At 35.5% G+C, this 9,867-nt stretch overlaps 1 pseudogene; it reads left to right on the forward strand.

Moving 5' to 3' along the window:
• Window positions 1-4,837: 4,837 nt before the first annotated feature.
• Window positions 4,838-7,519, forward strand: LOC116861001 (annotated as a pseudogene).
• The last annotated feature ends 2,348 nt before the right edge of the window (window positions 7,520-9,867 follow it).

Raw genomic sequence — 9,867 nt, forward strand, 5'->3', positions numbered from 1 at the left:
GAGTGTTACGTGAGATGAGAAATGGTATATAATTAAGATATTTTTAAAAGTACAGATAAATACAAACTTGTAAACATAGCATTATAGAGGAATAAAAATAAATATCTATACAGTCTAAAGTGGATTAATCTTGGAAAGTTAATAGAGAAGTAAAACAAGGATGGTGCAAAAAGTATGGTACATTTTTTTAATTTTTTAATTTATTTTCAGCGTAACAGTATTCATTGTTTTTGCACCACACCCAGTGCTCCAAGCAATAAGTGCCCTCTCCAATACCCACCACCTGGTTCCCCCAACTAAAAAGTAACTAGACTTTTTAGAAGTTAGTAAAACTTCACCTGTTATTTCTTAGTAATATAAAATATATGGTTTTCTAACAAAAACGTTTATCTTAAAAATATTTAAAAATAAATTTCAGGCTAATCATAAGGTTATATTTACTTTTCCACTGAAGGAAAAGCTGGTTGTTGTAGTTGTTTGTTTTAGCTTCCTGCTAGTTCCCATTATTATAATGTGGAATGAGGAATGTTAGATTGAAAAGTGAATTATTTTATAGATAAAAATCATTACCTGATTCACCTCCTGGTACAACAGATGGAACTCCTGAAGACATGCCCTTTTGCCTTAAGGAAGAGTAACAGTCATGCTTACTTCTGAAACATACTTGGTGGTGGCCCTAAATAGTGACACCATAGTAAACATTTTGAATATTTGCAATTAATTTTTATAGTCATAGAACTGGCTCCAAAAGGCACTACTGGTATCTTAGCAGGTATTTCTATAAAACTAAAAGTTGCCTGACTGTTTAAAAATATTAACAAGGCAAAAAACATGACAGAAGTATTGTCCTTGGATATTATTTTTTTCCATATGCTCCTGATTCCAGACATGACAAGTTATTTTATATATATATATATATATACATATATATATAGTGCATTTTCCAGTTATAAGAAAAATGGTTCTGATATTTTTAACCTTTTTTAAAATTACATAATTTTTTAAATTAAAATTTTATTTTTTAATGTTTTACTTTTCAATATACTTCTTAGAATATAAAACCTATTTCATTTTGTAAGAAGTTTACCACTTAAAAAAATAGTAATTTTCTCATTGTATTTTCCCCTCACATTGCTTTATTTTGAATTAAAAAGTCACAATAAACGTAACTGATGCTTTCCTTCTGGTAGTCCCTCTGTTGGTCATATTGTATATGAGCCATGACAGTTAGTTTTACAAAATTTATTGATGTTTGTTGATATGTTTTATCATAACTAATATTCCCTCTCTTATCTAGATTCCCTAGCTTTCAGACAGGTGGACACTTCAATAAACCATACCCAAGGGATGTATCAAGTACTTCTTAGACATTCTCTCAGATCCTTGAGGTCTCATTTTGCCTAGGGATTTGCAACAGATTCTGCCAGAGGCACCACTGTGACAACTGATGTCCATGGTGTGTCTCCTGCTAAGCTCAAGAGGTCACTGGTTTCCAAGTTTATCTATATATTTAATGCATTCCAGCAAGTTCTTTTTTTTTAATATTAACAAATTTATTTTAAAGTTTACATGGAGAGGCAAAGACTCACAATAGTCAACATAGTGTTGAAGGAGAACAAAGTCTGAGGACTGACTTTAAAGTTTACCATAACGATAATCATAAGCAAGATATTGTAATACCACAGAAAGACTGGATTAAAGGAACAGAATATATATTATCAATTATATTTTATACTTAATATAAAAGCAAAAGCAATACAAGACAGCAAAATATAATCTTTTAAACAAATGGTTCTGGAGTAATGGTGAAGCTGTATGTAAAAATATAAAATAAGAATAAAATAAAATAATAAAATAAAATAAATCCAGGCAGATATTATACACTCTTCACAAAAATTAATTCAGATTGGATTATAAACCTAAACATGAAACATGTAGAAGGTAATATTAGAAGAAAATTTAAATGACCTTGGTTTTGGCAATAACTTTAGATACAACAGAACAAGCACTGAATTTAAAATTTCTACTCTGTGAAACACAATGCCAAGAGAATAAAAAGGCAAAGCACAGACTATGAGAAAATATTTGCACAATACACATCTGGCAAAGGACTGTTAATCAAAAATATACAAAGACCCCTTAAAACTCAACAATGGGGAAAAAACCTGATTAAAAATGAGCCAAAGACCTTAGCAGATACCTCACAAAAGAAAATATACAGATGGCAAATAAGTATATAAAAAGATGCTTCACATCATATGTCATCAGGAAAATGTAAATTAAAACAAAAAAGAGACACCAGTACATACCCAGAATCCAGAACACTGACAACAGAACACTAAATGTTGGTGAGGATGTGGAGCAACAGGAATGTTCTTCCATGTCTCTTGAGAATAAAGAATGCAAAACAATTTGGTAGTTTCTTACAAAACTAAACATATTCTTGCCAGATGATTCAGTAGTAGCAGTTCTTGGTATTTATCCAAAGAAGATGAAAACTATACCCACAAAGATGTCTATAGCAGTTTTATTCATAACTGACAAAAGCTTGGAAGTAACCAAGATATCCTTCCATAGGTGAAAGGTCAAATGAAGAGTAGTACATGCAAACAATGGAATATTATTTAATGCTAGAGAAATGAATTACCAAGCCATGAAAAGATATGAATATAAATATTTAATAAATATTTGATTTTAGGCTTCCACCCATTCTATCAATAGCATTAGTACTATTTTAACAATGAATGCTCAGCATTCATGAATTTACCTAATAAAATATGTTGGGTTCAATATTTTAAATACTTCAACCTCTATGATTATATTCCTAATAATTTTGAATTGGGGTAAATAAATCTTAATTTTTTGTAACTTGTTTCTTATTATAAAAGAGCTCAATGAAATTTTAGAAAATAAAAATTTACCAAAAAAATAAATTTAGTTTACAATTGCCAAATAATTTAAAACTTTACTTATATTCAAATACATACATTTTTCTAAATTGATTTATATGCTAGTAAAACCAAAAACTTTTAGTTATACTAGATTTCATATCATGCAATCAATGCCAGAAAGCCATCTGGCAATGATTTGTCTTAAATAGAGTTAAGATGGGTGTTATTACAATGCAAGATGGAAACATAGATAGTATAACAATTGAGTGTTACATAACTTTTCTGTTTTGTATAAAGTTACTAATCTACAAAAGGCTTTTACCAGTGACAGACTTGGAAATTTTTTTTTTTAAGATTTTATTTATTTATTCGACAGAGAGAGATCACAAGTAGGCTGAGAGGCAGCCAGAGAGAGAGAGGGGGAAGCAGGCTACCTGCTGATGTAGGGCTCGATCCCAGGATCCTGGGATCATGACCTGAGCTGAAAGCAGAGGCTTTAACCCACTGAGCCACCCAGGCACCCCCAGACTTGGAAATTTAACAAAACTTTTAAACTAGCATGTGTGACTCATTCCTAGAAAACAACACAATCAATAACACCTTATTTAGATTAAATCATGACTATTTCTCCATTTGAATAAAAAAGATAGCAACCCCGATAAGTTTATTGAGCATGAAAAGTTGAAATGCTATAATGCTCCTAAGGAATTAAATGATCCAGTCATGAATCACAAAAAAAGGGTATAAATTACCAAAGTGTTTGTATAATTATAATGTACAACTGCCCATTATCGTACAATAGTGTAGGCTTGTAAAAGAACTCTATAAAAGAACTCCACTTCTAAACTGTGGAAAATATGTTCCCTTTCCCCCTATATACAACTATTAAGCCATTCATTTAGCTTTTAAAATATCCACTTAATACGGGCTTTTTACTCATTTGAACAGGCAGCAGGACTGTATTCTTATTGCTTACATCTGAAGGATAGACTTCTAGTGTAAGAGGTAAAGCCCATAAAGGAGCCCAATAATAACAACAAAATACAGTTTAAAAATGTTTAGTGAGCCCTTACAATCTGCCAGCTACCTTTCTGAGAATACTTCAATTAATAAAACATAAAATACCTGACCACAAAGAGCTTACATTCTTTTGAAATATAATAGTGAAATAAACCGATAATAGAGGGGCACCTCGGTGCCTCAGTCCATTGAGTGACTGCCTTTGGCTTGGGTCATGATCTCAGGGTCCTGGAAAGTAACCTCCCAGCAGGCTTTCTAGACAGTGGGATGTTTTCTTCTTCCTCTGCCCCCCCATTCTCTCTCTCTCTCTCTCAAATAAGAAAATAAACCAGTAATAGAATAATGATTGATGGTTGATGGTGATAAGTGTTACAAAGAAATACAAGAAAGGTAAAAGCCATTGGAGAATGCTGGGATGAAACTTAATTTTATTTTGTGCTGGGTGGTTATATCTCATTTATGAGACGTTATTTGCACAAAAAACCCAGGAAGTGAAGGAAGGTGTTATACAAATGTTAAAGAAAAAGATTGTGCTAGGTAGAGCAAATAAGTACATAGTCTTTGTGTGAACAGCTTGTCTGTTACTTTTGAGAAAAAGCAAGGAGGCCAGTGAGGAGTTCATAGTGGTGGAGAGAGGAAGAAAGTATTGATGTATGACCTTCTAGTGCATTGAAATGCTTCGAAGATACCAAAATATTTTCAACAGCAGAATAAAATCATCTGACTTGATTTTTAGGTTAAGTTGCTGTACCAAAATAAATTTGCAGGGAGAAAGGAGTGCAGTATGTGTGGAAGTTGGGTTATCAATCAAGTCAATAATTCAGGAACATATGATGGTGTTTTTAGCATGCTGGGTGGAAATGGAAGTGGTGAGATATGGTTTTTGTTTTGTATATATTTTAATGGTGAATATTCTGGTGAACGGGATGGGGTATGTGCAGGACAGACAATATCAACATTTATTTTACCTGCACAAACAGAAGGGTGGAGTCTTCATTCCCTGATATGGAGAAAACTCTGAGTTCAAATGTTCTTTCTGATTAAATGGCATAGTGATGATGAGAATTTAGTCAGACAGTGAAAGGGAACAGTAAGCATAGTGTTAAGCAGTAAGACATAATACATTTGAACATCAAAAAGCATTGTGTTGGGTCATCTATTTATGTGAGTAAATAAATGAATAAAGCTTCCTGGGGTTCTGATAGAAGTAAAGAAGACTACTATATGATCTGAAGGGGCACATGCACCCGAATATTTATAGCAGCAATGTCTACGATAGCCAAACTATGGAAAGAACCTAGATGTCCATCAACAGATGAATGGATAAAGAAGAAGTAGTATATATATACAATGGAATACTATGCAGCCCTATCAAAAGAAATGAAATCTTGCCATTTGCGATGCTGTGGATGGAACTAGAGGGTTTAAGTCAAAATAAGTCAATTGGAGAAAGACAACTATCATATGATCTCCCTGTTATGAGGAAATGGAGATGTAATGTGGGGGGGTTGGGGGACAAGAAAAGAGTAAATGAAACAAGGTGGGATTGGGAGGGAGATAAACCATAAGAGACTCTTAATCTCACAAAACAAATTGAGAGTTGCCGGGGGGAGGGGGATAGGGAGAGGGTGGTGGAGTTATGGACATTGGGGAGGGTATGTGCTGTGGTGAGTGCTGCGAAGTATGTAAACCTGAAGTATGTAAACCTGGCAATTCACAGACCTGTACCCCTGGGGCTAATAATACATTATATGTTAATTAAAAAAAAAAAAAAAGAAGAAGAAGAAGACTACTATAAATCCAATGCTATGGTTTTCAGTGAAGAGTGTGTAATCAGGCATATTTTATTAAAGTAACCAAGTAAAATGATGGTAGAAAATTAGAATAACAGAAAACATAAAAATCAGAGATTTTAAAAAGAGATGTGGGACAGCATAGAAAATATAGTCAATGATATTATAATAGTGTTGTATGGTGACAGATGGTGGCTATATTTGTAGTGACCATAGAATAATGTATGGAGATATTAAAAACCTGAAACCAATGTAACACTGAATGTCAACTATACTCAAATTTAAAAAATAGTAAAATAAAACATTTTAATTTAAAAAGATAAAAAGAGGGACAAGAATTTGAAAAGTGAATTTCAAAAAGAGTAAAGATGAGGCTAAGACATACTCTGAACCCTGAGGAAAACACCATTTGGAAAATTCTTCCCATTTTGAGAAAACTCAAATGAATCAATACCATAAAAGTACCCATTTTAACTGAGAGATGTAATAAATTCTCAAGAAATAATTTTATGACAGGATAATTCTTCCCCATGAAACAGCATACAGAAAACAAGGGAAACACCTGGAAGCAAAATAGACTATACTGAAAATAAGAATTAGGATAAAAATAAATGATGAAAGATAAGAAAATTAGACCTGTGACAGAGACCTAGTGAAGAGAATTTTTAGCTTGTGGTTTAATGTTTTTGAGGATCATCTAGAGCTGATACCTACCTTGAGACAGGCTGGTTTTAGGCGGTTTAGGCAGACCCCTAGGACAAGGCTACTTTGGGCAGGTAGTGTTGGAGGAGGCCATTGGGCTGGACAAAGACAAATCCAATCATTTGACCAAAGTGTCTGTGAAGATGTTGAAGTCAGATGCAACAGAGAAAGATCTGTCAAACCGAATCTCAGAAATGGAGATAATGAAGATGATTGGAAAGCACAAAGACACCATCAACCTGCTGGGTCCTGCACACAGGATGGTCCTTTGTACATTATCATGGAGTATGCCTCCAAAGACAACATAAGGAGTACCTGTAGGCCCAGAGGCCTCCTGACCTGGAGTACTGTTACAATATCAGCCACAATGCAGCGGAGCAACTCTCTTCCAAGGACCTGGTATCCTGTGCCTACCAGGTAGCCTGAGGCATGGAGTATCTTGCCTCCAAGAAGTACATACACCAAGACCTGGCCACCAGGAAAGTGCTGGTGACAAAGGACAACATGATGAAGATCTCAGACTTCAGCCTTGCCAGAGATATCACCACATCAATTACTATAAAATGACAACCAACAGTGGGCTGCCTGTGAAGTGGATGGCCCCTAAGGCCATGTTTGACCAGATCTATATCCACCAGAGTGACTTCTGGTATTTTGGGGTGCTCCTGTGCAAAATCTTCACTCTGGAAGCCTCCCATATCCTGGAGTGCCTGTGGAGGTGGTTTTCAAGCTGCTGAAGGAGTCATTTGATGGACAAGCCAATAACTGCACCAGAGAGTTATACACAATAATGAGGGGTGGCTGGCATGTGGTACCCGTCAAGCCGGTGGTGGAAGACCTGGATCATACTGTGGCCTTGACCTCCAACCAGCTGTACCCGGACTTGTCCTTGACCCTGGACCAATATTGTCTAAGCTTTCCCAACACCCAAAGCTCCACCTGCTCCTCAAAGAAGGATTCCACCTTCTCTCATGAGCCATTGCCCAGGGAGGCCTATCTGCCCTGACACCCAGCCCAGCTTGCCAATGGTAGACTCAAATGACTAGTATCCCTATTACTCCTGTCCAGACTCCATCATAAGCTGTAACCCTTACCCCCCACCTTCCCTGCAAGACTCACTGCCTTCCCCTTTGTCCCTTTTCTGCTGGCAGGAGCCAGCTGCCTACCTGAGGCCTTCATCCCTTGAAGTTCACCTCTCCTCCTCTTCTTCTTCCTCTTCCTCCTCCTTACAACCTGCTCATGAGAGAGAGGAACAGAGAGGCAGGTACTTGCTCGTGGCCACTTCCTTCCCTTCCATATGTTGGACCAAAACCCCTCCCTGTCATCTGGCCCTGCCTGGATGTCGGGGTAGTGGGAGATGAGGCATGCCAGTGAAAGCTGTCAGAGCTTTCCTGTTTTGGTTTTGTCTGCTTAGCATAACATGTAAGACTGAGTTCTGGTGGCAGGGACCTAGTCCTTGGGCTATAGCTCTAGCGAGGGGAGGTCAACTGCTCTGGGCCTTGGCTAAGAGCAACCCCTGCTCCAGAGATATAGTGCCAAGGGCTTATTAATTTCGATACTAATTTGCTTTGCTGACCAAATACCTGGGACCAGAAGATGGGAAGGCAAAGACTGGAAGCAGTGTTGTGACCATGGGGTCCAGCCCCAAACTATGAAGAAAACACAAAGTGTATAAATCTGAGTAAGCATATATTTACATGTCTTTTTAAATAGGTTGTTATCAAAGATTTAATCAATGGGTAATATGTTCCTCGTGGCTGGGAGGCATCAGTTGCCATATATTAAAAACAAAGAAAAGAGGTGTCTGGGTGGCTTCCTCCATTAAGTGTCTGCCTTCTTTTCAGGTTATGATCCCAGGGTCCTGGGATGGAGCCCCACATCAGGCTCTCTGCTCAGTGGGAAACCTGCTTCTCCCTTCCTTCTGCCCTGCTTGTAGTTCATCTTCCTCTCTCTCTGTCTGTCAAGTAAATAAAATATTAAAAAAAAAAAAAAAGAAAGAAAATGTTTTTTAAAAGGTCATTTTTATTTTTGCTACATTTTTTTTTTTTAATGTTCTAGGGGTGCCTGGATGGTTCAGTCATTTAAGCAGATGTCTGCCTTTGGCTGAGGTCATGATCCCCAGTGTCCAGGGATCCAGCCCTGCATGGGACTATTTGCTCCCCAAGGAGCCTGCTTCTTCCTCTCCCTTTGCACGTGATTCCCCCTACTTGTGCGCTTCCTCTCTCTCTCTCTCTATCTCTCGCTGTCAAATAAACAAATAAAATCTTACTAAATAAATAAATAAATAAAGTTCTAAACCTACTTTCAGTTTAGGTCCCTTAACAAAAATTGCTACTGCTTCATTTAAATTAAAAAAAAAAAAAGGTAATCTAGAAAGATGCTTCCAGAGTTAAAAAACTGTTTTGTTTCTTTGTCAGGATTAAATATAGAAGTGCTTTAAAAAGTAAAAGAAAAAAAAAATATATACTATATTAACACTAATCACACTAAAACTTTGGTGGTTATATCAAGATAATGAAAAGTGATTTTAAAGCAAATTTCATTATCAGATATAAAGATCAAGTCAAAATTACAAAAGAGTAAAAGGATGAATTCATCAGAGGAGTATAATAATTCTTGACTTTTTATACTTAATAACAGATTTGGGGATATATGGGGAAAAACAAAAAACAAAAATCATAACTTCTACCTTAGAAGAGAAGTGGAAAAAAATTTCAACACCTTTATTTTAATATTATATAGACAAATGGTCATCAAATTAGTAAGATATATAAGACTTGAACAAAATTATTAACTAACTAGATATGCTTGATATTATAGAACACTCCCAACAACCGCAGACTACATATATCTTAAGCCATGACTTTCCTTGGAAAGGTCAACATTGATAATGTTCTAGTCATACCTCCATGTACCAGGAAAGAAGTAGCATATTTCTTGAAAGACACAGCTATCAAAGTTCCATTGAGAAACCATAAAGATGGAGAAGGGATTTGCAAATTATATATCTGATAATGGACACCAACTCAGATTATTAAAAAATGAATAAAAATAAAAAACCTTACTAATAACCAAACAGAGTATCCAATTTTATATGCAAAGAAAATAATTGAAGAGACATGTCGCCAAAAGTATAGGGATGGCTTATAAGCACATGACAAATTTCTCAACATTTAGACATTAAAGAAATACAAATTAAAATCATAATGAGACATGCTTACATATATATTAGAATAGCTAAAATTATAAAGGCTAATTGTACCTGATCTGAGCTAGGTTAAGAAGCAACAAAAAATCTAAACTGTTGTTGGCATATATCATGATACAACCACTTTGGTAAATAGTTTGAAAAATTTTTTAAATGTAAAATATGTTGCAGTTATACAAATAGCCATTTTACTTCTAGGCATTTAACCAAGAGAAACAAACCCTATGTTCATACAAGGACTTGTATATGAATT

Source organism: Lontra canadensis, unplaced genomic scaffold (assembly GCF_010015895.1).
Source record: "Lontra canadensis isolate GAN:19392208 unplaced genomic scaffold, GSC_riverotter_1.0 scaffold1, whole genome shotgun sequence".
Classification (NCBI taxonomy): Eukaryota; Metazoa; Chordata; class Mammalia; order Carnivora; family Mustelidae; genus Lontra; species Lontra canadensis.